The sequence below is a fragment of the Lepisma saccharinum genome, chromosome 3 (assembly GCF_977018435.1).
Source record: "Lepisma saccharinum chromosome 3, izLepSacc3.1, whole genome shotgun sequence".
Classification (NCBI taxonomy): domain Eukaryota; kingdom Metazoa; phylum Arthropoda; class Insecta; order Zygentoma; family Lepismatidae; genus Lepisma; species Lepisma saccharinum.
This window is the reverse complement of record NC_139231.1, coordinates 100,524,876-100,549,582: the sequence shown is the minus strand read 5'-3', so window position 1 is coordinate 100,549,582 and position 24,707 is coordinate 100,524,876. Positions and strand designations below refer to the sequence as shown.

Here is a 24,707-nt window from a genome sequence, read left to right as displayed (position 1 = left end):
AAAGAAGGAAAAAGGGGGAGAAGAACCGAAAAGTTCTACTTCGAGATACAAGCACTTACAGCTAGTGTTTATCTTGTAACAAAAGGCAGCATCCAAGTCAGTTCGCCCCTCCTATCGCACGGCCTGATAACCCCCTCTTTTGACGTGCCAACCCACAGGTCTCTCTTCAAGATTCTCGAGCCAGCCATCTACAAATGTTACCCTTTATGACTCCCCTCTTCAGAGAGACTCTCGAGGGGGCAGGATGATAGGCGAATCACGTTCGGTCGCTCCTTTTTCCACGTCACTTCCTCCCGCCATTATTTCCATTTGCGGGAACTTTGGGTCTATTCTGCTCTCTCAAGCTTTCGGTTTCTGAACACATTCCAAATTCTGAACGCTGTGAAGTAAAGGATTTCAACTTTGATGCAATTCTTCATAAAGTGGCAGGACAGGTACGTATCTAGAAATACATTTCGGGGGGGAGGGGTTCGACCAAGTGTCTCAATAATAATAATTAATAATAGAAATAATAAAAATATAATTATAATAACTGTATTAAATTAAATTGAAATAATACTAATTAAATATGTAAATTATTAATATTGTATTGTTATTATTACACGAATAGGTAAAAAGACGGTATCTATCTTATCTTATCTACCTTACGTGTAGTTAATATCGCCAAAATTTGTATAAGAACAACTGTCCTGGCAAGGAAATTAATGTCAAATATACTTGCGTGCAAAGAAATAAACCCACCTCACACTTTTGACATAAAATGTTTTTCAGAAAAAAATAAAAAATAAGATAATAAAAGAAGTATGAAGTATGTTGTTTGAAAGATAATTTAATAACGCTTAAAGTGGATCTAAATTTATTAACATTTCTTTATTCTGGTAAGTAAGAACAAGTAAACATTTTATGTCAAAAGTGTGACGTGGGTCTATTTCTTTGCACGCAAGTGTAGATATAAAATTGAATAATTTGAATAACAAAAAAGGAGTTAGATTCAACTGTAATAGGCACTTTTAATTGCCTATTACAATTGATGAAAAGTAAAGTTGCTGATTAATATTTTATGCATATTATCATAAATATTAGTGTGCGTAAATCTTTGGAAATGTCCTTCAAAGCCGTGTGAGCCAAATTCCTTGTCTTCCAATAAGTTCGGCGGAAATAAATAAGCAACAAATGCTAAAGAATAATATTTTGATTATTTAATTTTAGTACTTCGTAAGTCTTTGGGGGGGGGGGTCCGGATCCTCCCTCCCTTAAATACGTCCTTGGGAGAAGCTGAGATATAATAACGTGGATTTTTCGATTCCAACATTGGAAACAAACACAGCGTGTCCCGGCAATTCGTGGGAAAGTGTTGGTTTCTTTAGGTATAACATCCAAGAACAAAATTTCGCGGCACAACAGTCCCTGAAGGGTGGGTTTTTGATGGGTAGTCAGAGCATCACTTCCATCACCGCTGTTTCTAGCTTTCAAGACCGGAGTACCCTCTTGTCGCTTTCAAGAAACTCCCCAATTATCCTCACGATGCTTGCTCAACATCGAAATGGTAGAGCTCCCTCCGAGAGTCGAATCTGGGACCTCTCGCACCAAAGACGAGGGTGTTAACTTGGCAACGCGGGAGCTCATAATAAAACATCTACTCCAATAAAATAATTAATAATTATTATATCAATTATTAATACCATATCACACAGAGAAAACCCCGACTTGTTTGAATTAAGGAAACACGTTTGGTTTAAACTTTTTGGTAACCATCAACAAACATTTTGGTAGCTTTTACTAAATTTGCTGATATTGGCCAAATTGTATGGAAGATCTAAACAAATATGCACGATTACTGAATATGAGACACGCTATGTCTGAGAATAATAAATATATGAAACATGTTATTCCTTTTTTTAAAAAGAAACTCAGCACCCCTATATTTCAAGTTATTACGCCATCCACGTAGCCGTGTGTCTTAAGGACGCTGAGCTAATACCGAAGCCTCTGATTTGGCGGGGCATCGAACACGGTACCTTCGTCTGGTCGAAGACCCTGTCAATAACCAATTATTGCATGAATGTCACACCAATATTTTACCATTCGCTAAAACTCACAAAAACCATATTATTATTTTTATTGATGCTTCGTTGTTTATAGATGGGAAGTTGTTTATTAATCATAATAATTACTAAAATACCGTCATTATTAACAAATTGTACACTCTCACTAGAATGAGTGTCTTGAATAACACGCTTTTAAAGATGGCGCCTGATACGCCCTCCAAGTGCATTTTGTCTCCTGTACATTACATTTAAGTTTTTTTATGAACAAAACTAACACAAAATATTCAGAACACCCTAATAACAATATAATTTATTTTAATTTTTTTACAAAAAATTTCAGTTGAAAAATTGAAACAATAGAGGTGGTGGGTCTGGCAGTCCCCCTCCGTGGGTATGCCTTATCCTCTTTATTGCTCACAATTTTTGGTTTCAATTATTTTATCAGAGGGAGGCACGGTCCCATTTTATAATACTGAGATATGCTAATTGATATTTAACCATGTTTTGATCCTATCTATATGGTTAGAGCAGCGGAGAATTTCGTTTTGCAAAAAGGAACCGTAAGACAAGATGCGCACATAATGCTATAACCGTGTTACCGGAACGGAATATACTCCACCCTAGACGCTTCCTGTTGCATAACAAAATCGAGGGGCGGGAGCAGGTAGATGATGAAAAAGAGCGTCTTCACTTCAGTCACTTTCTTGGAGGAACTTCTAAAAATAAAGTTATTGTCATCTTCTTGCAGGAACTTACAAGCATGAAGTTATTGAATGTTTTTTGAAGCAACTTGCAAAAGTTATTTTTCTGTAGGTTATATATATAAATAGTTTTTTTTACCTCTCCAAGTTAATCTCTAGTAACAATATTTCCCAAGTAGTTAAAACTTAAACCCTCAAATTTATTTTCTCCTACATTCAAATTCTGTAGCTATATGTCTATTACTCTCTCTGATTTTGTTACAATGGCTATATCATCAGTCACAGAATAATAAAGGACAAGATAGAGGAAAACGTAAAATGTAAGAGATTGGAATGGCTGGTTCGTGTAGACAGAATTAATGAAACTGCAAGTGAAGTAGACTCTACCACTCTAGCTGACCCTTGTGGTAGAGTGGTTAGCACATCGCACTACGACGCCAGGGTTCGAATCCTGGCCTTAGCATGGATGTTTTTGAGTGTCCATTCATCAATATAATCACTCTTCCTCATCTTCGCAAATTAGCCAAAAGTGGGACAAAAAGCGAAGTGAAATAAAGCAAATCAATCAATAAATAAATGCTGGTGCGCAGTAAGCAGTTCCTTGTTGAACAAGTAGTTAGTAGCCTCCCCGATGGCGCAGTGGTAGCGTTGTCGCCTTGTAATCAATAGGTCCCGGGTTCGATACCCGGTGGAGGCACATGGTGGTTCGGATCCCACTTTAAACTGTAGGTCCAGTCCCGATTAACCTTACTGTGCACAAAGTGGACTTAAAAACACCAACTCAATCAATCAAAAAGGTAGTTAGTACAATGGAAATCATAAAAAGGTTATAAATATGAGTTGAAATTTAGTGCATATTATAACATTTAACTTTATCGTCTAACGATGAAAGGACACAATATGTCGCTCCGTTTTCATTATGAATTCCTGAGCTCAGAATACAAGACCAAGAAACACACGTTCATGGCAGTTTTGAAGACTACGTCAGTTTTCCACCCATCTATGTTAATCGTGACGATGAGGATGAGTAGATTAAATAGGTTAAGTAAAAAAACAATGAAAGCTCATTCCCCAAACCAGTATTCGAACTCAGTACCTCTCGCGTTGCAAGTTACTATAACCATTCCAACAAATCAAGAAGGATGGCAGATAAGCCAACTAGACCTAGAGGCTAATTTGAGATTTCAAACATCGGATTGTCTATAATCGGAAATCGAACTTGAAACCTCATGTTGACAGGTCGATATAATTATAATCTGTTATGAGATGTGATAGATTCGTGGCTAGATTTTTCAACGTTATCACGACAGAAATCGAAATTTCGTTCCTTGTATAAAGCTGATTCTAACTTTAAAACAAGTAACTGCCTAATCAGTAGCGGTGACAATATATATATTTTTAAGTTACTTCAGGTGCCACATCAGTAGAAAAGCACAGCAGTTGGAAACAGTGTTACTGAATATCCAACCATTTACTTTTCCACCAGGAGAGAGAGATGCGTTATTCGCAATTGCAAGTGCGTGAGGAGGGGTGCGTGCGACGAGAAACGGCAACCACGCACTGCAGGCTGATCAATACGGGAACGCACAAAGGACGTGGCAACGCGGGACGGGGCGTGGTGTTCGCATTTCACCCCCGACGAGGGGGGAAAAAATCGGGGGAGAAGGGACGGTCTCGTGACTCGCTTTCGCCCTGCTATGGAAAACGACGATCGCAGGTTGGAGGGAAATTTTCTCTCGAGGCGGGGGGAATTCGGGGGAAACATCTCCGTTTCTCCCTTCGTGTCCTCCGAAAAGAAACAATTTTGGTAGAGTTTTGCAGTGGATTTCTTCTCAACCAGGTGGGCAAGGAGGAGTGACGTCATTGGATAATTTCGATTCGGTGACCTCAAGCGTGGACAAAATAGTATCAGCTGAACTCTGCTCCCATTGAAATTCATAGCTCAAAACGGCTCAATTCTCTCCTTTTCCGAAAAATCAGTGTATTCCCCTATTTCGGTGACTCACTTGCCACAATTCAAGAAACGCATTTTTGAAACGTTTATATTTTTATAATCCAATTTTGCCCATAGTTGGGTTTCTTGATTTCAGGCTGGTTCACTAACTGTCACTCCCATGGACGTCGGCAGGATTTTTTCCAGGGAGGGGCAAGGAAGGTATTTTTTCCAGGGGGGAAAACAAGGCACATTTTCTCCAAAAATAGTGTTGTTCCCTAAAAAAAACATTGCTTAAATTTGAATTTATGATGTTCATGCAATAATTAACACATATTATTGTTGCTAAAATGAAATTATATGTGTAAAATACATATTTTTTTATTTACGTTCATTTTCCAGGGGGGCCAACCCCCCCTTGCCCCCCCTTCCGGACGCCCATGGTCACTCCTTCCTTTTTTTTACTACTGCTAAGATTATCTCTGCATCACTTTTACCTAGTGTGCGAAATAAATATCTTGTTTCTTTTTGTGTGGATGGAGGCGGGGGATTCATTTTCTCACAGTAATCTTCTTCGGATCATTCAATGTTCCACTGCGAGTTACGTTACTCAAGAAAGTTACACGTTATTATACGGCTGAGAGACAGGAAGAAAGAAAGAGAACGGAACGAAAATATAAAGAGAGAAAGGGATACAAGGTAAGGAAGGGATTAATATAGAAAGATAATCAGGAAAAAAGAGAGAGACACAGGAAAATAGAAACAATAAAGAGATAGAAAGCTAAAAAAAATCAAGAGAGAAAAGGAACAGAAGAAAACAGAGGAAAGAGACAGAGAAAGAAAGAAGAATGGAGGGAGAGAGAGAGAGAAAATGAAGAGAGAAAAGAGAAAGTTAGAATGAAGAAGCGAGACAGACAGAGAAGCAGAGTCAATCTGAAAATATTTCCTCCACTCTTGAGCCGACTTCCGTAGCGGAGTGGTTACCATATCGCGGCAACGACGCCAGAGATCCTAGTTTCGAATCCCGATCTGGGCATGTGTTCTTTGCGAGTGTCCCTTCATTAATTTCATCATATCATCACTGAGTTCTCATCTTCTAGATAAGCCAAACCAAATATTTCGCGGCGAGAGAAAACCGCGGTGGCCTAGTCGGTAGAGCGTCTGACTGCTACGCGGGAGACCCGGAGTCCATTCCCGTGGTGGGCTATCTAAAATCGTAATTTTTCCGGCCTTGTCCCCGTATAATGCGGCCCTTGGGCTCACCCAGCCTCAAATCAATGGGTACCTGGAGGCAGCCGGAGCGTGGTGATGATCACCACCTCCAAACTGGCCCAGATCGAGAATGTGGGGCCCTACTCCCCCATCCCCAAAATTTGCCTTCATGCCACGGTGATATAAGAACCGGAAACTTACCTTTACCTAAATATTTCGCGATTAGCCAAAAGTGGCAGAAATGCGAAATAAAATAAACCTAATCAGTTACTCAATGATTTTCATTTACAACGTGTTGCCGCACAAACCTTCACTGAGTGTAGAGGTTATTAAAGCAAATAATTTTCCTCGATGTTATTATTATTATTATTATTATTTGAAGCCTGATTTCGACGTTCGAAAAACCGCAATTTTATCCTAAATGTATGCAACCCCGCAGCACTGGTTCACAAGTATCACTAATGGATTGAGATTGCCATCACTAGAAACGTATGACTTATCTGTACACAGGGTGGTATTCAAAGGGGGAATTCCTTCCTCTGGTTGTTAAATTTTTACTCTTGGGCGGGACTACACATATAATTTATATAATATCCCTATGCATCAAGCGAGGAACCCCAAACTCTTTCCAGATTGGGAACTTGTATAATACCACACCACCCATAAATAATCAAGCAGCTATCCACATGGTATGTCTGAAGTACTACAGTAAACTTGAAATATATATTTTTTTCAATAACATGCAGAATTCAGACACTAAGTCTCATTCTCATCTCGGTAAGTATGCTCACATTCTATTCTCGGTTTTTGCAAGGCCATCTCGGTACCGACAGTGCAACTAAAAAAAAAACTCTCCTTCCAAAGACATCAAATCCTAAATACAGCAATCTCGACGAGGGAAATTTAGATTTTTTCGCTAGAAAACTTCCACGACATAAAGTTGGCACCACTGCATGGATACGGAGGGAAGCGAATGTTTATTGCATGCATATTGCATAACGTTCAGGGGCAGGTACTGCTCGGTGCGGAACTTGCGTGACCATACCCTCCGCCTCTCTCCGAGGAGAACCAAACAAAAGAGAGTCCGTGTGTCTCGTATGAGATCTGATAGGATTGCCTTTTGCGAGCGTCGATTCCGGGGAAAAGAGTTTCCGTGAAAAACGAGCCTTTCCCATGCAACGGAGGAGAGATTTGTGAGCGTGCGTGTCCTGGGGGAAAACTTCTCCGAACGCACATCCAAATTGGACTTTACTGCGAGTTAGGAAAATCCTGATGATACCTGCGTCGAAAGTTCATGTTGAGTAAGGTTAAGCAACAAATCGCTTCTCACTTCGTATTCCGACAGTTTCAGCTACGGGGTTACCCAGTAGGAAAATCCTGATGATACCTGCGTCGAAAGTTCATGTTGAGTAAGGTTAAGCAACAAATCGCTTCTCACTTCGTATTCCGACAGTTTCAGCTACGGGGTTACCCAGTAGGGGTGGCCCAGGCATGTAGCCAGGGAGAGGGCTAGGGAGGCTGAAGCCCCCCATGAAGTCCTACAAGTATGCAATTTAAATAGTGTATAGTGGTAATTAATTGTACTTCCTTAGCAGAATTAAACATCTTGCATTATAATTTGTAATATACTGAGAAAATAAACCTCAGGGCTTCTTTTTCGCCTTTAGATGGCGGCAGCTGATAAGGGATGACTCAAGACTAGTAGTCTTGGGGATGACTCCCCACCCCCGAAATAAATTTCTAGCTACGGGCAGGGCCTGAAGTGGTCCGGGTTCGAAACCCGGGGCAAGTGATCTGGATCAGGAATTTTTCCAATTATTTCCCTGTTTCTGCGCGGCTCTTAGGCCCACCCACCCTCTAAATGAGTACCTGGGGTCAACCCTGGGACATAAAGGCGGCCGAGCGTGATGCTGATTACATCACTCCAAATATGGCAGAGATCAGGAATGTGTGGAGCTCCTATCACCCCATATTCCTTCATGGCATGTGTGAATACGCACAGGGGGATTTTACCTTTACCTTACCTGGGTGGCCCTCTTAAAAAAACCTATAACGCATCCCTCCGTTTAGAGAAGTTCTTTGAGAAGAATATTTTGAATAGAAAAAAGTTGACGAAAAATTAAATCATAACCTTAGGTCTTACTTATGCACTTGATGCTAGTTGGGACTGAATCTACAATTTTACGTGTAATCCAAATCATCGCTTTAGCATGGCACCTCACAGATCACAATAGTTTCGCGGCTACGTGAACCTATTAAACTAGTGAGACTATCTAAACAACAACGAAAGCAATCCACACAGAGATTCTCGTGAATCCTCTAAGATGTAATTTTTTCAGAGTTTGCAGTTGAACCTTAATCTGCGCAGTTGTGACGCTTCTTTCGGCTAGCGTTCGCAACAACAACAACAACAACAACAACAACAACAACAAAAACCTTACTACCAAGGACGTATTTAGGGAGGGTCCAGGGGGTCCGGACCCTCCCCCCGAAAGATTTATCAAGTACTAAAATTAAATAATGAAAATATACTCGTTTAGCATTTGTTATATAATTTCCTCTGAACTTATTGGAAGACAAGGATTATATTAGGATCATACGGCTTTGAGGGACAGGAAGGACGTATTTAGGAGGGGCAGGGGTCCGGACCCCCGAGAGACTTACCAAGTACTAAAATCAAGTAATGAAAATATTAGTATTTGTTGCATAATCGATAGTTATTAATTTCCTCTGAACTTTTTTTTATCAGAAACTTACTTTCCTCCAACTACATGTGACATCATTTTTGTTATTCGATAAATATTCAATTATTCGTCTATTTGACAATAATTTCATTGCCAGAGCACTTGATTTTATGTAAATTATTCCGATCTTCACTAAACGTAATCTACGTAATGAATATGCGTTGTTATATCTCTATTTTTATAGCTACAGTCTTCTTACCTAATCGTGCGATAATAATAATATATTAATTGATGTATTGTAATTAGTATTAATTTGATTTAATATAATTATTTTAATTTAAACATTATTATTATTATTATTCCTGAGACACTTGGTTCGCCCCCCCCCCCCCGAAACATTTTTAGATACGTGCCTTCTTCCTACGTGCGAAGTATGAAATACGAGCGGGCATCCATACGTTTTGCGTGTTGAGGTATATTTTTTTTAATAATGGAAAGACTGAAACAATGAACATACATATAGTTTGCCTACCGTGTCCTCTACTCAGAGTTCCACATAGTTCACATCACGTTCGATGCCTTTGCGCCAGCATTTTACCCGGGCCTGAAAACCAGTTTTGAAAAATTCACACAGAACACTCCCTGCCCACCGTTTCAGAGCTGTTTTAACCTCCTGTAGATCCTCGAATTTCGTGCCACGATACGCAGACTTTATGGTATCCCAAACTCTCAATCATTGTCTGTACTGACCCATAGGACACGTACATTGTATCAGCAATTTCCTGGATGGTGATGCGTCTATCCGCTCGAATGAGCTCGTCAACCCTGTGGCGGTTGTCGTCGGTCACCGACGTTGATGGCCTGCCACTTCTTGGCCTGTCCACGCTTTCAGTTTCTCCCTCCTTGAACATGAACCGAAATTATACCTCAACAGGCAAAACTTCTTGATGCTCCCTCGTACCAACATACAAGTTACCGATCAGTACACATCCGCAATAAACGGAGCTCCAACGTGGCTTCCTCCAAGAACGTAGGCTTGCATGCTACTTCTGGGTGTTCGAAGTTGGCTCCGTCGGTTTAATGAAGGGTCTGGACGAGCTTTTCTCCTCTTTTGGAAGTGTCCGCTTTCCACGCTTGGAAATTTGAATTCAATGAAGAGGAATATGCAATGAGTCACTGAAAACGCCCTACAGCTATTCTCAGCAAGCCCTTAAAATGGAGCTTCCTCGGTCGTTGTGCGCCACCAGGGCAGATTTATCTGGATATGGATTTAGGGACTCAGTTCATTCCGCTTCGTCCCCCAGTCCATGGGGCGCATTAAGAAGAGGGGAACGAAGGTATCCCCCCATTCCCCACGCAGAATCCCGAAATGTCGGTACCGGGATCGGGAAAAAAAATAACTTCCCCTTTTTTGGATGCCCAACGGTCTTCAAATTTTGAATGATGGTAGTGTATCGAAAGTGTTTAATTCTTGATGTTTTCTGCACTATAGGAGTTAGGAATTTATTGGGAAATGGTAGTCTCTTTCCATGACTGGTAAAACAGGGAGAAGTAATGTGTAGAAATCAAGATTTTTAACAATATTTGGAAATTCTAAATATTTCCCATTCGGAATATCTTGATTTAAAAAAATTTACGTCTCGACCAAAACACATCGGTCTCGCACACCATTAGTCGCCAATTAACACATTTCGCCCCTCTAGGTCTAGAATTACCCCCTCCCCAAGCATCTAAAACTCAGTATAAATCGTCAACTATGTCAATGGTCTCCGTAAGACGTCTAATTTGGCTGCAGAATCCTCTTCCATGTATGAAATTCAGCAATCACCTTCTACGAGACGTGTAAAAATAAAGATAAAATGAGCACAGCTGGTGGCAGCTTGAAGAAGGCCGAAAACTCCAGGAAAGGTGGACTTCTCTGATGGCGCAGTGGTATCGCCGTTGCCTTGTAATCAAGGGGTCCCGGGTTCGATACCGGGCGGAGGCACATAGTCATTCGGATCCCACTTTAAACCACAGGTCCAAATTGAAAGGGGGGAATCCCCGAAGTATGCCCGCCTTCACCCGCATACATTCGAAGAAGGTATGCGATTATTATCTTGGTCCCTAAAAATATACCAGGACGTCAGTTGCTCCGAATTTAACGGTTCCCCCGACTTTATTTTCTCTATTTATTATAATTTGATTGCATTTTATAATAAGTATAATAATAAATTGCAATGCTATACATAGGAATATATATATATATAATATAATTGGTGTATACAATACATTATGTGATATGATATCTGTTCTGGGATCCAAAACAGAGGACATGAACATCGTGAGTGACATTATACATTACATGTACATTTTTTAACCATTAGTGTACAGTGTAAATAGCTATAACATTTTCCATAATTGTACGTCTTCTGATTTCGACTCTTGTATTTATTTACAAGGTACAAGAGTATTAATAAAATTTTTAACAACGTTTCTCGGGCAGTGAAACAGGCATGCATAATCGCGGAGTCACAATTGATTCCGTTCTTGCTTTCCAGAGCTGTTCTGATATCTATAGCACCTGGTCTTTACAAAGTATTTTCATCATTAACTCACACAGAACCTGACTCACAAGTTCTGACTCCGTAGGTCCAGTCCTGATTAGCCTTACTGTGCATAAAGTGGACTTAAAACACCAAGTCAATCAATCGATCAATCCAGGAAAGGCTGACACAATCTGCCACTGCCTCAGACTCATGTCAAATGTGTAAAAAAGAAGTTTGCACGTGACAATGATGGGGAGAGAAAGGAAGATGGGACCACCGATTTGCCTTCCGAGTAGGATTGTGATTTTTCTCAATTTTAATGTATTGAGGATGGCATTACAGTTTTATATTCCTTAAATGTTAAAGTTATTTTTTCAACGTGTATTACTTCGAAAAATAAACTTTGATAACAAACGTTTTTAAAAGTGAAAAGTTATAAAATATTGTTTCGGTCTTGACCACCGTTTAAAATCGTTTTTCGATTTACAAGAAACAGGTTGTCGTCACAAATTTCAGCAGCATTACTCTGAATAAACCAAGACAAGATTAGATACACATGAGTTCACAACTTCCCAATATCGATTTTGTTTTCAGAGCGCTGTCAATTCTCAAATTGTTTCCGCCAGCTGACAACGCATTTTTTTCCGGCTGGACAATGGCGACTGAGTGGTAGGAAATTACTGCAATGAGGAGGAGGGAGTTACTGCTCATATTTTCAGCCTGGGCCTTGTGATTGGGAGTCCTGCCAAAAAGAAAGGCGACCGCTGCTGGCAAGGGTATAGGCTATCAACCCCTGTGTCTTTGGCGCGATTCTTCATGGGAGGAAATATACATGCCATGCCACATACAGATCTGTTTTGTTGTTATTGATGGTGTTAACTTTACTGAATAGGGTTACTTTTGTTCTAACGAGGATAAAGCTGTCAAAAATAGTTTAGTGTCAACTAGAGTACCACTTTCGTTCGAAAATACTCGATCCAATCTCCCACTCGTAGTGGAATGATTGACAATGATTTCAGAGCCTAATAACCAGCACTGTCAACCTAAAATTCTATACATGGAAGGAAACCACTCTATACAATTACAAATCTAAATATGTAAGGCTCAAATACAATATAATATGAAAATATGCAATATATACAGACCGAAACGTAAAATGGATGCACATGCTGACAGACCTGCCTAAGTTCTCTTATCATAATACATTTTTTGGTCAAGCCCCGAAATATTGAAGTGTATTTATGCTAACAGACCTAAATTTAACAAACCTAGTCTAACAACGAAGGCATTCCGAAGGCCAAAGGCGGGGAGGTTGGTTAACTCGTGTATAATAAGTCCGACCCCGGTGTACAGTGTTGTGTATGATCACGTGATACGTATTAACCAATCAAATAAACGTTGAAAGTAGCAACAGGCGCTTCTCTTGCGTACCTCGTAAACTCGGTTAAACACTATTTCCTTGCACCAGCCTGACATGGAATGCACATGCACTACACCTGGTGTCGAAAAGTGCAACGAACTGACTGGGTTAGTGTTTCTGACCGCACTCTACAATGTAGGTTCAGTTCCAGTTAGCCTATCTGTGCATAACATGGACGACTAATTACAGCTACGACTTCTGTGAAGTACGACAGCGCCAGCCAGTATGTTGAATTGTTGTTTTAATCCACTTTATGCGCTAATCAGGACTGGACCTACAGTTGAAAGTGAAATCCGAACCACTATGTGCTTCCACCGAATATCGAAGCCGGGACACCTTGATTAGGTACAAGGCGACGACGTTACCACTACGCCATCGAGGAAGCCCACCATCCAGTATGCGTGTGTGTGTCACACGTAGATACATACGAGGAGTCACAGCAAAATTCATGGAAACTATTTTCTTCCACGATAATCCGGGTCAGGCAAGAAATTGTGAAATATACAATTGGAAGGTCACGAGGTATGCTAACGTTTAATGTATGTTGCATGTCGGCAGTTGCTTCTCTTCCACGCCCGAATGCTGCTGCCCACCTCGCAACAGTTCGGTATGAACCTCGCAACAGTTCGGTATGATAGAGCATCATTTCCTAAAGCTTCCACGAGCCCAGTGTGACATTGTCTCGCATTTCTTCCACGGAGAACTGTTATTTTCACATAAGAACAGGTCACATTCATCCTGCACGACTGTTAAACACGCACCGACATCCCACTTCCCTCAGTGCAATGTCTTGGCAGCCACTGCCATCTAGTGGCGTCACAATACATTGCTTGTGACGGAGTCTCCACCGTATATTTTACAATTTCTTGCCTGACCAGCATTATCGTGGGAAAAAATGGTTGCCATGACTTTTGCTGTAACCCTCGTATATTCTGAATTCATGTTTACCCATTTGCAAGTCCTGCCTTATCCCCTATACATAATTCAACCTCCGCCCCTTCACTATCGAGCAAGAATGATAAAAGTTTCTGCCATTTCTCCTCTCTTCTGCTCCACTGCAGCCCAGCATGTTGTCGCAGAAACATGTTTCCAACTGCCGCTGAATGATACACAAGAAAACTTTCAATCCTTTTTTATCGTGCAATGAAATCCAACTGGCAAACTCTGCTTGCGGCTGCGCAAAGCATTCTGGGACCATTAGTGCTGCGAAGGGAGGTGGAACTTGTTCCATAGAGTGGACTTGGGATGTGATGCATTGCCGACTCGTTTCTCTCGTTCTTGATTTCCGATAACAAGAAGGTCACGAAACAATACATGTTACTTCACAAGTAGAGTGATCCTACAGTCAAGCTCAAAGATACGTGTACTCAAATTCTCCGTCATAACATTCGTGCCATTTTGTTTTGTGGAACGTGAGGTTCGCAGATTGAAACCAAATAGTGAATAACAAAGAAGGTAAACAAACGCTTTCTCTAACTTCACCCGTGTAAAAAGAGTCCTGGGTAAGTTCATAGAATGTAAACATGTGAATGAAATTTGCGATTAGGAATCGTATCGAGCCGAGTTCATCTATTTGGTTTATTTTACTTGGTTTTCTACCACTATTGTGGCTAATCGCGAAGATGACGATGAATGATGATATTGATGAAGGGACACTCACAAAGAACACCCAGGCCGGGATTCCAACCCAGCATCCCTGGCATCTTGGCACGCTGTGCTAACCACTCAGCCACTGAGGTGGCAAGGCAATTCTCGGTTTCATCTCGGTCTATACAGTAGGCTATACTAAGCACCATTATACAGTGTGCCACCGGGCTAACTTTCATAGTGTAAAGAGGTCGCTAAGGCTAACAACATCTCTACACAACTTTTCTTCGGTCTGACACTTCTTCATTACGAACGTTTTAAAAACTGCATTATCCTGATTGTATGCAACCACGCAGGACGTACTCGCAATTGCCACTAATGAATTGACTTTGTAATTACGATGGACAAAACACATGATTCATCTATAAATAATGAGGTAGATATCCACTCGAAAGATGTTGTATAGTAAAGTAAATTTGTTTTACCTGAAATTTTGAAGTATTACACTAAAATCTCGAACGAGTCTTGGTGTCTGGACCTCGTCTACATTTCTTTTTCAGGCCTGTCTCCATACCATCCCTAATTATAATGGACGACTTTTGTTCACCTTTCTCTGAACTTGGTTGTACTCTACAACGAAGAATATTTTTATTGGAGCTATTTTCGAGTTTGCAAATTTAGGTGCACTTTCAGGTGGAAGCATAGAGATTCTGAATTACGTTTGTAAGATACTTTAAACATGAAATGAAACGTTGGAAATATTTTTGATCAATATTTCAACAGATTTTCAAACCTTTCCATTCAATATTCACGTGCAATTATATAGTATTTATATATATATATATATATATATATATATATATATATATATATATATATATATATATATATATATATATATGTAACCTAATGCGATCGATTGTCATTCCCGTCACGAGATCACTGTAAAAGTTTGTTTTTTTCCATTTGGTTGTATTTTATTATTTAATTTCGCTTTTCTACTGTACTTCTATTCAATAACCGGTTGTTGTTGAGGAGTTACAATAGATGGATGTACAAATACAGTCGACATTGTAACGCGAAACCTTAAGAAATGGCATTCAAGTCCACATATGTTGGTAAGAACGGCACCTACAATTAAAAATGGCGCTGGCTCGCACTTCGGTTGACTGTCGACACCGACACCGAATGGTTACGCTAAGTTGTTGTTTATGGGTACTTAGCTAGAGATAAGGTCATTCCTTGAACTATCTAGTTTAGCCAGCACCTATTATAGGAGTGGAAGAAATGATTAAGGTATCTCCTTTTCACATCCTCGCCCAACGGGTCGCTAAGTTCCTGGGCTTGCTTGAGATGAGAATGAGTCCGGCTGCCGACACGAAAGGATTAAGTTACTGGCAAAGTACATTTATAGTTTTAGTCGCGAGCTCAATCTGATGAGGACAAATTTTATTGTCTCAGATCGCCCATTAACAGCCATATAAATGTCTACTTACTGAACGCTTTTTCTGAGGCAAAGTCTAACACAATTCTGTCTACATCTGGTCGAACTGCAGGAAGATTATTATAATAGAATTGCTATTTTAAGGTCCACACACATACTGCACCAGATTCTGAGTATTATTGTAATTTTGAAACGAATGACAGCAGTGGGCCTCGTGATGAGTAATTTCAGGATGCAGCACCATCTATTGCGTTAGAGGATCAACTAAAATTTACTCCCGAGTTGAAAACTGCTACAACAGTAAACCAGTTTGCTCACAATTAAACCATACTTGCATAATTAACATAGCTTCCAAACACGAGCCCCATGCTGTTTCTTTCCAAATAGATCTTAACTGATACGACCCCACAAATGAACGAAACACAACATGCAAAGCGTTTCTAAGTACGTAACCTTACTTGATAACATAAATGTCAAAGGGGAGAAGCTTATATTTGGCTGTTATCTTGCTTCGATCTAGGAGCACGCGACGTGTTCTATGGCCAAAGAAGTTTTGCGGAAAGATCTTGTAAACAAATAATAAACATCGATTATGAAAAATAATTTGAATGTCAGCGCTGTAAAAAATATTGTGAAACCTGGGCCTGCCTTCCAGGCGATTCAAATATTCTACACGGAAGGCTTTCAGACAATTTCAATAAGTATCGATTCAAATGCCTTACATGAGAGACTTCCAGACAATTTATAAAGTAGAGATTCAAATATCGTACGTGAGATACTTTCAGATAATACAGAGTGTCCGAAAAGTCACGCAACCCGGTGTTTACGACCGTATAACGGAATAGCGAAACGGAATGAGAAGAAACGCTTTCTGCCAAGAGAATGCCCTGTATATTGGGAAAATTTAGAGACAAACATATGTAAGAACATGCATGTTTTAATAACAGATAAGCAAAGTGTTGCCAAAGGCGGAAAAAAAATATTTGCATATCGTGTATATTGATGCACAGAACTCACTGAGGTAAATTATTGCAACATTTCACAATACCAACGAACAATTTGGATGGCCATCTAATGAATTTGACAGAAAAAGAACATGACGAAGTTTCAAAAACATTGCAGAAGGGAATAAATGGGCTGTTCCAAAAATCGATGTTTTCACAATATTACGAGGGACACTGGCAACACTGTTGGTGTCACCTGTCACTAACAGACGTGTTTCACCTCAGGCTATCACACTAAGGCACTTTTAACGACAAAGGAGAAAGTTGGTTATTCTCGAACATATGCAATAAATTACATACACCTTGCAACCCTGAAATGTGGGTGCAGAAGAACGTGTATCAATTGTTATGTTTTCTGTGCCTTAGGTGGTTGCTGTTTGCCGCGAACGGCATTCCAGATTGTGTCTACTTATGCTGACGTCGTGTGTGTGTTTTTAAAATGCCATATTCTACACAGGAAAGAGTGTTTATTGTTGAAGAATATATCCGAACATCGTCATATTCTGGCGTAAGGGAAGCATTTAGGGATACCCACATTTCAGGGTTGCAAGGTGTATGTAATTTATTGCATATGTTCGAGAATAACCAACTTTCTCCTTTGTCGTTAAAAGTGCCTTAGTGTGATAGCCTGAGGTGAAACACATCTGTTAGTGACAGGTGACACCAACAGTGTTGCCAGTGTCCCTCGTAATATTGTGAAAACATCGATTTTTGGAACAGCCCATTTATTCCCTTCTGCAATGTTTTTGAAACTTCGTCAAAGTTATTTTTCTGTCAAATTCAATAGATAGCCATCCAAATTGTTCGTTGGTATTGTGAAATGTTGCAATAATTTACCTCAGTGAGTTCTGTGCATCAATATACACGATATGCAAATATTTTTTTTCCGCCTTTGGCAACACTTTGCTTATTTGTTATTAAAACATGCATGTTCTTACATATGTTTGTCTCTCTAAATTTTCCCAATATACAGGGCATTCTCTTGGCAGAAAGCGTTTCTTCTCATTCCGTTTCGCTATTCCGTTATACGGTCGTAAACACCGGGTTGCGTGACTTTTCGGACACTCTGTATAAACAAGTATTTTAACACTGTATGCATGGTACAACTACAGCAAATTTAGGCTAAAGCAGATCCTGCTTGATAATTTTTGTGTAGCCTTGTGTCTCAGTCCAGAAAATTCTGGGTGACAAAACAGTCGTAAGAACTACAGGAAAAGCAATGGAGAAGTTCCTCAGGATAATAATTTTTCCAAGTGAGTGCAGAACCTGGGAAGTGTAAAAACGGTCCCATATTTCACCGCTTATCAGCTCCGCCATAGAAAAGGGTGCCAGAAGGGATTGGCCAGTTCCCTCACAAAGCAGGGGTAGATGGAAAATCTGCTGAAATTTGACACTCACACAATTCCTACAGGGGCCTCCCCGATGGCGCAGTTGTAGTGTCATTGCCTTGTAATGAAGGGGTCCCGGGTTCGATACCCGGTGGAGACACATAGTGGTTCGGATCCCACTTTAAACTGTAGGTCCAGTACTTATTAGCCTTACTGTGCCCAAAGTGGACTTAAAACACCAAATCAAACCAAACCTATTCCTCCAGAAGTGCTGTTTGCCGTCTGCTATCTGAGTGTGCAAGCAAGCACCGGAAGATTAAAATATAAGACAATTTTTCAAACATGACTGAACAGAATGAATAACTAACTCCACGCTATATTAGTAATATATTTAGAACGATCCTGCATGGGCTCACACAAATCTTGCTAAATAACACTGCTCTATAATGAAATGTTTACAGAAACAAAAGTAGGAGTTCGGGACGCAGACATTTGTTTATCTGCTATTGTTCTCAAGTTAAAGCAAGAAAATGTAACTAAAATCCCCAGCAAATGCTGTATCGTGTGCCTCCTATATGTGGGAGCCTGAGCCATCATTTTCACAATCGCAAAGCAAGGCAAAGTAATTTTTTTAAGAGGTTTCTCCCGAATCTCAAAACATTTTGTGCACATTCTATTAAAATCACCGCAAAATCATAAATTTTCTGCTATGTATGTGTAATGTATTCGATATCATTCTAGCAAGTCCTCCTCCGTAGCCGAGCGGGTTAAGGCGTTCACTCGTCTTGAGATCGTTCGCTGCGGGACGGCGTAGGTTCGAATCCGGCTCTGGTCGGAATTTATTCGGCCTACGTATAGGGCCGGTGGCAACCCATCGTGAGGAAATTGGGAAGCTCCGAGTGAGTGAGTGAGCGTAACCCGGTCGAGAAGACCTACAACAACGGCTGGGGGTTCGTCGGGCTGATCACCCGTCACCCCAATACTGGTCTAAGACCTCCACGCTATAACAGGTGACGGAGGAACAGTGTGGGAGGGAGACCAGCAGTCGGTAGGTAAGCCAAGGCCCTTCAAGGTGCTGTAGCGCTGTGGGTTATGTTATCATTCTAGCAAAAGTGGTATACTTGGGGACGGGTGATACACATAGTGGCACGTACGCCACTATGTGTATTATATTATTAGGGTCTCCAGGAAGATGTAGTGGTAATGTTGTCGCCGTGTAATCAAGGAGTCCCGGGTTCGGTCCCCGGTGAAGACATATTGCAGACTGGTCCAGATCGCACTTTAAACTGTAGGTCCAGTCCCGATTAAGATATTTATGCATAAAATGAACTTAAAACACAAACTAAAAACAAAACCCTTATTTAAATACTACCCCTCCCGAAAAATCCTGGATACGTCACTACGACAATGTTTCCTATTGGCTCGATGAAGTTCCCGACTTATACTTGAAATTCCATAGGACTGGAGAGCATATTGTCACAAGGGAGCTTTCAGACCAAAGCGACACGTATCACTTGGAAACGAGCCTTCAGAAATAAATGCAACCTTTCGCACCAAATTAAACAAGCTGTACTTGTCGCTTGCATGTAGCTCGGTCTGGACCGTTTTCTCAACGGTGTCACTTCGGTATGTTGTCAGGCTCTTAGATTTCTACCGACTATACCGCGTTTGTTAGAACCTGTCCCGTTTCCCGCGCTAGAGATCGCTCGGCAGTTTCGCTGCCAATGAGAAACGAGGAAAAAATCGTCTGCTGGACAGCGAGGAGCGAATGGAAGCCAGAAGAGAGGCGCTTACGTAGACGCTGTTGCCACGTTGCGTATTTTAATTGGCTGCCTGGCTTTGACTTTCCCCAGCACCGAGAAAAGCCAACGATCAGCTAGCGCGGGAACCGGGACAGGTTTAACAAACGCGGTATAAATGGGGCTCGTGTCGCTTGTCACTTCGGTGTGAATCACTCCTGTTGCGTAGTACGGAGACTTCACACCGAAGCGACAAGCGATTAGCGACACATGTCGCTTAGAAGATAACCTTCAGTAATCTAATGAACCTTTCGAACAGAAGCGACACGACAAGCTGCACGTGTCGCTTATAGTTTACGGCTCGCTCTGACTGGCCCGTTTTCTCAATGTCGCCTCGTGCTCTTGTTCGCGCATGCGCGGTGAAAGTTTTGCTTTCTACTGAATGGGCTAGTGTCGCTTGTCGCTTGCAGCTTCGGTGTGAATTCTCCGTGTCGCTTTGGTGTGAATTCTCCCTAACTCGTCGCCCATCACATGTCGCTTGTGTTCTTGTGAAAGCTCCCCGAGAAGGGGGATATCAGTAATTCCACCCTTGCGTCACTGGAACGTCAGATTGCTTGTGTTGACCATGAAATTAAAATAGACAGATGGATACACTGTCAGATATCACCTTTTAGGAGGAGGAACTCTTAGCCTATATACTTCTACTGCGCATGACACAATTTATTAATTAAACGTCCTCTGAAGGAAAGTGACTGTTATTGAAGGCGGTTAGAATCTGAAATTGCAATCCATCCGATGCAAAAAAGGACGCGCAAGTGTTGCTGCTGTCCGTCTTCCATTTAATGTTGGGCAACCCCTTCGGCTATTACCCTAATGGCAGCACGGGTGCACGTTGTCTCGAGCTGCAAAACACGCGAACCTGCTCCACCTGCAGACAAGTCGGGCTGCTTTTTTATGTTAACTTGCATTATGCTTTCATTGTCTTCAGCCATCTCCTGTACGAACAGGTTCTCTTTCATCATTTCGGGCTGTTACCGACGCAAGGTTCTTGATGGAAGTCGAAAATGTTGTAATTTTACTTTGAAATAGTATGCTGTCCTTATTACGTCTGTCTCTCTCTCTCTCTTCGTTCCTCCTCTCCTACTTCTCTCTCTCTCTCTCTCTCTCTCTTCCGATGTTTGTATATTTTTGTTTCTCCTTCTCTATCTCGCGTCTCTTGAGTTTTTCTTCTCTCTTTTGAGACTTTCTTCCCCCACTCTCTCTCTCTGTCCCTCTCTGGCATCTTTCTTCACTCACTCTCTCTTGGGTATTTCTTTCTTTCCCACTTGCGCATATCTTCTCTTTCTGTTTCTCTTGCATTTTTCTCATTTCCCCCACCTATTTCTGTCTCGCTCATTCGCCTCTCTCTCTTCTTCTTTCCAAATTCTCAGTTTCTCTGTGTCGCCTTTTTCCTGTTGTTTCCTCTCTCTCGGTTTCTCATTACATCCTATCTCTGTTTTCTCTTTCCATTTCTCTCTCTCTCTCTCTCTCTCTCTCTCCAATATCCCCGTTTTCTCTTCCTCCTCTCTGTCGGTTTCTAGTTATCTCCCTTCCCTGTTGTTCTCTCTCTTTCTCTCTCTCACACACACAAAGACATATAAAAGTGAAAAAGTTAAAGATGCTAGAGTTATTACAAGTACATTCCACACACAGGGCCATTGGAAATATGCCTACAGTTTTCGTAGCCATCAAAAGAATATTCATCCCAACCGGAAAACAGTTTTTAGTTTATTTATGATATGATAATGTATTATTTTAATTACAAGTAGATGTCAAACTCATCCCTCTTTCTGCCAACCTCTATGGCGATTTTAGAATATATGGTAAGTAACCTCGCTTCAATGCAAAAAGTTTTGAAAGTATCTTCGGAAGGATGCAATCTGTACAAGTTCAAGTTCCGAAAAATTCCAAGCATTGATGGAATTATTATTATTATTATTATTATTTATTTGTTCAGCACAGGATACATTTCTCAATTATGTTGAACATAATACACTGTGAATAAATAACAAGAGAGAAGAGAAAAAAAAGAATACATGAAAGTATGAACGTCTATGTACACAATATTTACATCAATTTATGAACTTATTGTTGTGATTATCTTTTTTTTCAGCACACTACTTGAGTCTGTGAACATATCAAAGTCTACAGTTTTTAATAGTTCATTCACTGTGTCCTGCATGCGCACTGCAGGTGAAAACTCGTGCGTGTTGACCCTTGACCTCTCCGTGTAGAATAATTTTCGGCTTCTTGCACTGTGTCGGCCTACATTAGAGGTTTTTTTTAGGGCAGGACTGACTGGTGTCCATACCGAGAATTAGACAGAAGTGAGACTTCACATTGATATTAGATCGAGGACAAAACAGTAATATCGGGTAAAGAAATAGATCTCTGTTTTGATACGCTGCCGCTATCAAGATTTGAGCGATCTTCTGAAGTTCCTCTCGGTCAGAACCAAGGCTTCAGATTCAATTACCCTACAGGACATGATTGTTTCCCACTCATTTCATCAATTCAACATTGATTCTCATCGTGGCGATTACCAAAACATGGCAGAAAAGCGACTCATAATAAATAGATGTTAGTTGAAGTTGGTCAGGTTAAACAAGAAACTTGGCGCTTTTCTTATGAAAGTAATATTTAGTTTCCCTGAATAGTTACTCGAACTCTATATGAAATTCCGAAACTCATTCTTCCTGTGCGACAAAGCAAGAAGCCTTATATTAAACCAACACGTTGACCCCTTTTCTCCAATATCAAGAAACGCATAAAATATGTTAAATACACTGGAGAAGAAAGTGGTAATATTCATGGCAAGGAGAACAAGAAAAAAATGAAAGATGCCGCTGCTATGACGTTGTTTTCTTGTGATGTTTTTTAAGACTCTGGATGAAATCATTTTTAACTTGCACTTTCCCGTCTCTTTGTTATTTTAAATCCTCATACTATATAAAGATAATTTACTGTTCATTACTATAGAGACTATTTCTATCTAATACGTTGGGTAGAATACACAGTTAGTTCTTCAATATTTCCATGTAATATCAGTAACTGTACTTTATAACGCGAAACGGTCTTTCAGTTGAATTTATATTTCGGAAACAAACGAATTATTACATTGATTTCGGGTAGGATAAAATCACTCCTGACAAGAAGACGTGGATCTTTTTCGAGGAGGGGGACAGTCCCTCTATGGCGCTTTTCTGCCCTTTTTGACACAACCGTGACGATGGATTGCGAACCGAGGACGAACAAGCCCATGCCTCGATCGGTATTGGAACCCAGAACTCTTGACTTCGCAGCGCACCCACTATGCGGCAGAGGCAGTGGGTATTAGTAGCTACAGCGTGGTATTGAAAAGATTTCAGCGGGTATGGGCAATTCAATTACAGCATTTTTTCTTGAAACATTGGGATATTACATAAAGAGCAAAGTTACAAAATTAGCAAACCAGAAGGAGGCATTCCCACCAAATACCACCACAGAGGGGAATGCAATGCAATCCGTCGATTGTGCGAAAAACATTATCAGCTTAGCTTGCTAAAGTTGTTTTCTTACTCAGAAATATATTGTTGTTTTTAAAATCGTGGTGCTGAAAACCTCAATCAACTATTAGATGCATACTAAACCTAATAGTTTTTAGTTATGCTTTTTAAATATTTATACCACTAACGGAAAAATAATAACAATAATTTATTTCTATAACGCGCGCGAGATGGCGGTGATTTATGGAAATTCATTTCCTGCTTCTATGAAAAATCCGAGGGCAAGTACGTCGGCCTAGCTAATATTTTAATAGGATTTTTAAAGTTATGTGTGTAATAAAATAATTTGTTCTGCTAGAACTATTACATTTTGTTGAGAAACCTCTAATTTTGTCAAAACTTTTAGAGAAACTCTTGCCCCCCTTGTTACCTTAAACTTACGCTTATTTGCAGGAGCAGTGAGCCGAAGTAGTGTATAAACATTTACCCTTTTGAAAACTTGAGGAAACAGGGTCTCTACTCGGGCGAACCTAGTATACGATCACTTTCCTTGAAGTACGAAGCAAAACCCAGCCTTAGTTCGACCAGTGCTTGAAAACAGAAAATCTTACGAACATAAACTTTCTTGAAACAAACTTGTTCACTTGAATGGTGGCTACAGACTTTTCTTCAGATTTGAGATATTTTCGGTTGTGTAAGGTACGGCAACTGAAACAGTAATTTGAAGGTCAAGGGAGAAAGAGAGTGGGGGAATTGGATTCCCCACCTGTTTCTCTCACGCTACAGAAAAAAAGGGGGAGGAGAAGGCGCCAACAACACACAGCGAGGATTCCACGACCTGGAAGCCGAAGATCATTGAAGCGTTAGATAAACCAGAAAAAAAAACGTGCAACTGGACTTACCTAAACAAAATGGGCGCCATTCTTCACGGGGAACACATGAAAGAGCGGAGATTGATTCGGTTTTCGGTTCGACGGCACACGAGATTCACGGACGCGCACGCTAGTCAACTGTTTTCGGCTGCGACCACGAGTGAGGGCTTTCCGTCTCACAAAGCTAGGGGCGTGGGGACGAAGGGAAGCGATCCGTGTTGTCCTGGCAACAGGCCTTTCGCGTCGCTTCGCTTCCAGTCCTCAGTGTTGCAGCCCACGATAATCGAGAAGGAACCAGGCGATAGTTTTATCTGGAGAGGGCGTTCTTACAGATTTGTAGCAAAATCACAGGTTTGTAGTGGGTTCGAACCCCACCCCCGGCGAAGAGAACTTGAAGAAAAGAGGTGCTCTCTCGTTTTGACTAAGCTGTTGTTCCCGCGCTGATCTTTCTATAGTAGGTATTGTCAAATCCGGATAAAATTTCAACCGGATATGGAATCATTTTCTATACGGACTTCAAATATCCTGTTTTCGGATATTCTGATATCCAGATAATCAGGGCATCTGAACTGTCCGGATATCCAAACTCTTCTGGTTATCCAGATATTCGGATTATCCGATATCTGGATTATTCTAAATGTCCGGATATCCGAACATGTGCATTAGTCGGACAGTTTTACAAG

At 40.7% G+C, this 24,707-nt stretch overlaps 1 protein-coding gene across 5 annotated transcripts in view; it reads right to left on the bottom strand.

The window, feature by feature from the left end:
* The window catches only part of OtopLa (proton channel otopetrin-like a), a 317,850-nt gene extending 293,613 nt beyond the window's left edge, over positions 1–24,237 (bottom strand). For 2 of the 5 annotated variants that reach the window (XM_083119038.1, XM_083119035.1), the window contains exon 1: positions 24,055–24,236. The gene's annotated coding sequence lies outside the window, so the exon portion shown is untranslated. Of the gene's footprint in view, positions 1–24,054 lie in introns of all 5 variants that reach the window. The other 3 variants (XM_083119040.1, XM_083119037.1, XM_083119032.1) reach the window with 2 other exon arrangements.
* Between the last annotated feature and the right edge of the window lie 470 nt (positions 24,238–24,707).